The sequence below is a fragment of the Pteropus vampyrus genome, unplaced genomic scaffold, assembly GCF_000151845.1.
Source record: "Pteropus vampyrus isolate Shadow unplaced genomic scaffold, Pvam_2.0 Scaffold1, whole genome shotgun sequence".
Taxonomy (NCBI): Eukaryota; Metazoa; Chordata; class Mammalia; order Chiroptera; family Pteropodidae; genus Pteropus; species Pteropus vampyrus.
In genome coordinates, this window is record NW_011888782.1 from 23479475 (window position 1) to 23487517 (window position 8043).

General features: G+C 51.2%; 1 non-coding gene across 1 annotated transcript; it reads right to left on the reverse strand.

Annotated features, from left to right (window-relative positions):
• LOC111737120 lies at positions 1-137 on the reverse strand. Its single transcript, XR_002779355.1, has one exon. It is a non-coding gene; the product is annotated as a small nucleolar RNA SNORA52 (small nucleolar RNA).
• Positions 138-8043: the final 7906 nt, after the last annotated feature.

An 8043-nucleotide genomic window follows, 5' to 3' on the forward strand; every position in this document is an offset into this window, starting at 1 on the left:
GAGTGTCTAGATGCCCCTGGCATGAGCCCACTGAAGCTGTGCTCACTACGCCGGGAGAGGCTCCTAAGGTGCCCTGGTTCCCAAGTGAAACCTGGCGGGCCGCAGGCAGGGGGACCAGCAGGGATTAGGATAGACCGCTTTGACGGTTTTAAATTTCTGCCAATCTTAATGGTTCTGCACTTATGGAAAAAATAGATATTGAGAGTTTTCCAAAAAGTCATTCTTCCTGCCAATCTTCAGGCTCACCAAGCCGTTCTCCAACCTGGCTGCCACGGGACAAGAGAGATTCCTCATGTAATTGACCAGAAAGCTTAAGAAATGAATAAAGATTGAGGACCCTGGTCTTACAATGTGTTTTAATCTAACCTTTCTAATACAAGTTGGGAATTACTGTTGCCCAGCAATGTTCATCTTATATCGAAATACCCGGTCAAATGGTCCTAAAAGTGCCTCCACGTACCGAACAACCCTAGATGCTGCTTCACGCACTCAGGTTCACAGTGGTGGAAGGGACACTGACAGAATACCCTCCGCTGGGCCACTTGTGACCTGCTACTTCTAGACCCCAAAATTTCATCACCTCGAAAGCAGAGATGTCTCCTTGTGCTGGGTTCTTTCTAGTTATTTCTCTGAGCGATCTCTATTAGGTGCCTCCAGCAGTACTGAGCCCCTGCCTGAGTCTGCCAGGTCTTCCTCATAGTTAACTGTCACCACCATCGAGTGTGTGGTATTTATTTCAAAGGAGAACGTTTTCTTTCGGAATGCTATCTGATCAAGGCACAGTGGGGAGGACCACTTCTCGTGTGGAGTCTAATCAGTCTAATCTGTTTCAGAAGTAGGCTTTTTATTTATAAAAGGAGAAATAAAATGATTTTAACTGAAACTGAGGACCAGATGGTAAAGTTAATAGTAGAGGCAACCCAGAAAATACCACCTTTATAATCTTTGGGTGGTAATGGGAACCAGGGCTTTTCAATTTGTCATTGTCACATTTTGTGGCAATTATGTGTACTATGTTAACATAAGCCCCAGCCTGAAGAATTACCATTGGTATAATTAAAGAGACCTACTGTTATACACAGCATTCCAAAGATGCTGTTGTGTGTTCTGTTCCCTATAACAAGAATGAAGACTTTGCAGTTTCTCATATTTATTTTTTAAAAATCCCAGCCTTACAAATAGACCGGCTCGTAGTACAGTTCAGTGGTGAAGATACTGTTCTAGGCAACTATTACCAAAAATAGCCATACTTACTAACATTCCCTGCCTGAAACTGAGAACCAGAGTTAGGAGAGAGCCGTGTGGTTCTCTGACCAACACTTTGTTTTGAACATGTAAGGGACTATTCCTTTTTTTATTTGTTTTCCTCAAATTTAGAGGCCCCTATTAGGGGTAGGTCTCATTACCAAAAATCTTTTTTTCCCACGAAAGGCAATTCACCCTGAAAGTCCTGTTGGATGAGCAAAAGTGAAATGTGTGAGAGGCTGTGTGCATAAGCACTACGTACCCATTTCATAAGTCTTTATGTTTGGAGATTGTGTTTTCTGCTCACTAATTCCAGAACATAGACTTGTCACCATGGCAACACTTTTGCATCTATCTTTGACTTTGGTGGCTGTTACCCAGACACCTTTCCAGATGCTGCACTTGGTTAAAGCCCATTTCATTACTGCGCCATTTCTGCTCTGACATTGTTGTAGCCAGGGTGTACCACCGGGGGGCAGCACATCGCAAGCGATTCTGGGCTTTGGGAGTCAAAGGAGTTGAACACAGCTTCAGCCCAAGGAGGCAGAAAGGCACACAAATCAAAATAAGTCACGGATCTCTATTGTCCATATAAAGCAAGGACAGTCAGCTCTTAAAGCATATTCTGGAGGGGGACAGGAAATGACACTTTTCTTTGCAGCAAAGAAACCAGCTTGGATGTATGCTTTGGGGCTCCGTCTACTCACTTTCCACTACAGAGCCCTCCCTAGCATGGCCCCTGCAGGCTGCTTGGTTTTGAATTGCCTAGGGTGTTTGGAACTGGTCAGAAAGCAGGTGTTAGTGCTCCTGCTTAATGGAGAGCCTGCTTGTTAATCTTTGAAATGTTTAGGAGGTCAGTTCCCACTCTTCTTCTGTCTCTGGATATTTTTGGAGGGTGGCCTGGGCCATGAGAAAATGTCAGGCCACCTTATAAGGCCACGTCTGGCCCCGAGAATGCTTGTCTGCAGCATGTCCAGTACACTCTGTGGGTGTGAGCTAACTTGATTCTTGGACTGTGGGTTTTCTCACAGATTTAACATGCTTCTATTCATGCCATGGATTATTCTCACTCTAACGGACTTAAAGTCTCCCTCAAGAGAAAGCCGTTTAAATGACACCAATTTTGGACATACCTAATAAAGAACCAAGGGCGTATGTAGACCGGGGAATGCCCTCAACAACCGCACTAGTTGACCGTGCTGGGGCCTATTGTAATAAACAGTCTAACGCAGGTGGTTTGTTTATATGTCAGTGAAATCCACAGACTATGAGGTCTGAGTGATGATGGGAGTACAGGTATGTTAGGGAGAGGGATTCTATGGTTTCAAAAGTCAATACAAAATTCAGGTTTCCTCTCCTGCTAAACTTTTCAGATCCTTTTGCGTATCAATGCGATTTGTGAATTGGCGGGGTGAAGCTTCCATCTCTCTTACTCATACTCTTCCCCATCTCCCACTGTCCCCCCATCTCCCCTCGGCATGACCTTCAACCTTCCCCATCAGCCCCCTTCTGCCAGACTCCACTGTTCTCACCCCTCTGCCCCTGCTCTCCCAGTGCCTGCTGACAAAATCCCGAGCCAGGGTCCAGCTCCACCCTTCCCTGCACCTCTCACGTTTGGTGCTGCCCACCTGGCACGCTGTCCATCATGATTTCCATTAAACTCCATCCTCGTTAACCCTCTGAGTCGCCCTCAACCCAGGACAGCACCCCAGCTCTACAGAGAAAACAGCCACCAGACAGCAATCCTTCAACTTTCTGTCACCGAATTTATGAACTTGCCTATAATGGCTCACTCTTCTCTTGTCCTCTTGTTAGAATGGAAGGAGTGACCCTCTAGCCAAAGCTATTCCCTCCCTGTGCTCCCGAAGTTTCCATCTCCCCCAGCACCCCGCCTCCCCAGGGACCTCACTCTGGCCGCACCATGCCCTCTGTACTTCCTCTTCGCCAGCTCTTCCAATCAAGGACCTCCCCGTCTTGGCCTTGACCCCGTGCACTTCACCACTTCCACCCTCTCTCCTGCTCTCTAGAAGAGCTGACTACAATCACTTCTGTTTCTCACCTCCTACTCTCTTCCCATCTCACCAAAGCCTGGCTCTTCTTATGCCACTGACTGCTCTGTTCAAGGTCACTAGTGACCTTGTTATGAAAATCCAGTGCACACTTTTTAGTCCTGGTCTTATGGTTGAAATTGGGATGCCATCCTGCTGGATGTTAGAAAAAAATGGTACAGTTTTGGAGTAGACTGGGGGATGCCAGCAATTCCCAATCCTGGTCCTGAACTCTCATTTCCCTTCCACGCCTCCCTAACGAAGGTATATGCAAAGGAAATAATGGGGAACCAGCCAACAAAAAGTATAATGGTTAACTGTGGGTTAAACTCCAGGGAAGCATTCTGGTAAGCTGGGTAAAACCTCAGAGAACATTCTTGTTTCCTAAACTAGTAAGAGGTAGTAGCTCAGACTACTTCACCTCACCTCGCACCCCACCCCACCCCATTCTCCTCGATCCCAGCACTTAGCTGTCACCACTGTGATAGGAAGAAAGGCTGACCTAATACCACCACCACCTACAGGGAAGAAACACTCAAAGATTGAGTGTGCGTGCCACCATGCTTGACACCAGGCTGGCCTAGGTTGGTGGAGGCCTAGGCTGGGAAGGACAGAAAAGCATATGGGAAGAAAAAGAGCAAATCCTGCTCCGCTTACTACTTATGGCTAGAAGAGGCAGGAAAGAGACCCACACGCTGTACACCGACCTCTTCCTGCCCACTGGCCGCATTGCTCTCACCAGCAGACGTAGCCCATCAGGTCTCATAACTGAGCAGTAAGAGCAGCGTTCCTCTTTCTTGGGGATGAGCCCAGACGCTCCGGGGGGAGAGGGGGTGTGAACAGGGATCTTGGCATCCGTCCCAGGAAGCCAACATCTTCATTCTAGACAAGGCTCTTCTGGTTTTCCCCGGCCTCCTTGACCAACCTTTCTCAGCCTCCTCTGCCTGCCCTGACTTAGATGTTCTCAAACTTGAGTGCATCAAGAATCACCCGGGGGGCCTGACAAGACCAGACTCCTTGGCTTTCTCAGGCCGACCTCATCGGAATCACTGGAGACAGAACGTGGGGGCTCGTTTTCACACGAGCCTCGAGCCTTGCGGGCAATTCTGGTGCAGGGCCTTCGTTGGAGGATCTCTGCCCTCAGGGACCCTGAGACTTCTGTCTAACCCCTCGCTTCAAAACTGAAGCCCCTGACCAGCAGCCTCCGGAACAGATCTGGCCCTTGGACATGGCCCATATTAAATATTTTTTAATTGAATCAGTTGCCAACACTTTAAAATTGAGCGATCAAACGATGAGGCAACAGGAGTCCATATTTCCATATGTTGGGCATAGGTGAGAACCAGAAAGGGCTGCCCCATTGGGTCAGGTGCTAGCGAGTGATCGAGCTGAGGCCTGTTGTCCCCTGTCCAGAGACTCCCTGTCTAGCCAGGCCCTCGGCATCTGAAGCAGGAGCTGGAGAGAAGCAGTGCGGCTGCCACGGCTTCGAGAACGCTCTCCGAGCTGATGACTGCTGGCCTCTGACTCAAGACTGTGTCTGTTTAAGGGCTCAACTGAACATCTCCACTTGGATGCCCCATAAGTACCTAAGTGCAACCTATCCAAAATGAAACTCATCTTCCTCTCCCCCACCCCCCGTCTCCCCACCTTGCTGAATGGCACCCATCCATCGGTTGCTCAAGCCGAGAACCTGGGAGTCATCTTTCCTCTTCCGCTCCCCCACTGCCCCTCACTTAATTTCTTAAATCAGTTGCTAAAGCCTGTTGATTCTGTCTCCTGAGGGTGGGTTGACGCTATCGGTTTCCCGCCTCTGCTGCCCCTTCACTCGGCCAAGCCACCACCATCTCAGCAAGATGGCAGCAGAAGCCTCCCAACTGGCTCTCGGCTTCCACTTTCCCCTCCCTACAAACCCATTCTCCACACAGCAGCTGCACTAGCCCTTTCAAAATGCAGCTCGTGCTGTGGTACTTGCTCCCTGTTGAAGCCCTGTTGGTGTAGAGTCCACACCCCTGAATGTGACCCAGGGACCACTGTGACCTGTGTCTGCCTACAGTCTCCAGCTCCTCCACGACCCTTGTTCCATCCCAGCACGTCCCTGTCAGCCTCCATGAAAGCCTTCCAGGCCCTCAGGATACTCAGCTCTCACTTCCTGGCCTTTGCTCACCAGGTTCCCTCTGCCTGGGAGACTCACTCCCTCTCCACCTGGGTGATTCTCTTCGTCGTCGTTCAGCCTATCTGGTGGCCCTATCCTCAGAAAGTACCTGCCCTGGGCCCTCGGACAGCCTCCTAGATGCTCCCACAGTGCCAGCCAGGGCTGCCAGCAGAAAATGAGGAGACCCAGTTAAATTAGAATTTCAGATAATAGCAAAGAATTTTTCCACATCAGTGTGCCTCGTGCAGAATGTTTTTGCTACGTCATGTGGCAGTGCCAGGTTTCCCCCTTGCCGTCCTCACTGCCATCTTTTCCCACCTGTTTGCCTGTCCAGACCGTGAGCTCCCAGGGAGCAGGGACTCCTCCAGGTGACGTACCGCTGTATTCGCCGGGCCTAGCCTCCCACTGGGGTTTTGGAACCTGGCAGGAAACTTATAAACAAATGGTTAAATAGGGTCATTTCAGATGCTTATAAATTCTTTATAGAAACTTAGAAAGGCAGCGTGTGAGGAAGGGGCTGGCCTACTGCACTAGCTCTGTGCTCAGGCTTGGCCTCTCTGAGGCGTGGTAGGTACAGGGGTTTTGTCCAGGTGCCACAGATCCCAAAGCCCACAGTGGTCTCCCTCCACTATGCTGCCTCCCTGTTCCCTGGAGCACAAGGGCATTGGTGGGGGGCGGGGGCAGGAAGTTCATTTACGATGAATGTCATGTGGGTGCCCCACCCAGGCAATCTCTCAGAGGACACAGCCGCCAGCTTCTTAGAGACCCTTAGTCATCCCTGGACGGGGCTCCCTGAGAAGCCCCGTGGGTGCCACGGGAGGTGGTCCAAGGAGGGCTCCACCTCCTGGTCCCCAGGCTGCAGCACCCTGCATGGTGCCTTCAGTCTGAGCACTGAAGGTCTGAACTCAAAATTTTCCCGGGACTCAGGCTTTTTCTCAGGCACCTCTCATTGGCAAAAGCTGCTGACAGCTGTGAGTCTGGGAACAAGGAATTCCCGCAGGCCTGTTGGTTGCTTCTCTGCAGCGGCCCAGGCCCAGGGCGCCCCCCCACCCCGCCCGCCCCAGTGCCTGGGGTGTGCAGGCGTGTGCCCACATGCCGTGGGCATGTCCAACCACAGTTTAAAACCTACATCGCTTTGATCATCTCTGCCTCTTCTCCCCAGCATTAGGACAGCTAATCAGCCCCAGCTCTCCCTGAAAGCTCCAGACACTGATCATAGCCTGCCAGTGGCTTGGGGCTGCTTTGCTTCATATCCAAAGGAAGGAAAAGGTGAGCAGCTCCACCTGCTCCGTGGAAGACTGTCACTGAATACCACCCCCTAAACCTTCCTGAACCTCTAGCCAACGTCATACATGAGGGAACCATGCCATATCAGAGTCAGAAGGGGCCTCAGGCTGGCACCTACTTATCCAGAGTTGGAAATTGTTGCCAAGGAGAGAAAGGGATAGTGATCAATGGCAGAGCTGGACCACTCCTCATCCCCAGTCTGCAGGATGGCCCTGCAAGGCACTTCTGGGCAGACACTGAGGATTTCATGTTCCTCTGGGGTTTCAGCTTTGTACCAAGGAAGGCAGAGCCTCGGCTGCCTGCACTGTGATTTCAGGTGTAGACTCACAAGGAGATTGTAGAATTATAGAAGACCGGCCCTCCCAGGCCCTGAGGAGGGCGCCACGGATGCTACCCACACCTGGAAGCTTGGAGGACACAAGTTGGGTTCTCTGTGCCAGGCAGCCCTGTGAGGGGAGGGCAGGGGTGATAGGCAGAGGGGAGTCTGTTGGTGGTCCAAGCGACCCCCTCTGGCCACAGAAACCCCGTGGTTGTAGCAGCTCAACCCGGGCCTATGAGGGTTTGCCAGAGTTCCTACAGGTATTTATCCAGGAATGCAAGTCTGGGGGCCTCTTCTGGAAGTCCTAGCTCTGGGCATCGACCCCTCTCCCCTAGTCAGAGAAGCACAGCCTAGGATGCAGCCTGCAAATGCGGAATCCAAGGGCTGGCCCAGCCTCCTGTCAGGAATGTCAGTTCGGAGCCCGGCACCGACGGCTTGCCTGGTATATTTAGAAAAGTCAGGCTCCGGTTTGCTCCCTGTTCCCTACAAAGTGTGAACTGCACCCATCACATGGAAATGTGATTCACTTCTCAGCAACCAGGCTGAGCGCTTTCCACCGCCCCCGGGCAACCCTCCCTTCCTGCCCCACTCAGGCCTCCTGCACCCATGTTCTCGTGTCCTCCTCCTCGTGGAGCTGAGGGCTCTGGTGACGCCGTGAAGGCGGAGAGCAGGAAAAGGGCACGCCTGGGGGTCAAAGTGCAAAGTCTCTTCTGCATCTTTTAGTAGCAATACACTGGTTTTGACAACCTGCTCCCTTTCTTTCTGGAATTCTAGATGCTTTCTTCCTCAGAGCCTCTAAGCCCTCAGTTCCTAGTCTCCCCACCCCCTGCTCCTCCTGTGATCTTTAGAAGCCCAGGGGAAGCTCAGTCTGGTGGTCAGACCCTCATGGAAACCAGTGCAATAAAGCAGAGGTTGCATGCCAGCCGCCTGTGGGCCGAACATGGCTTTTTTTTTTTTTTTTTCTTTTGCTAAAATGATATTCTAACTTGTTT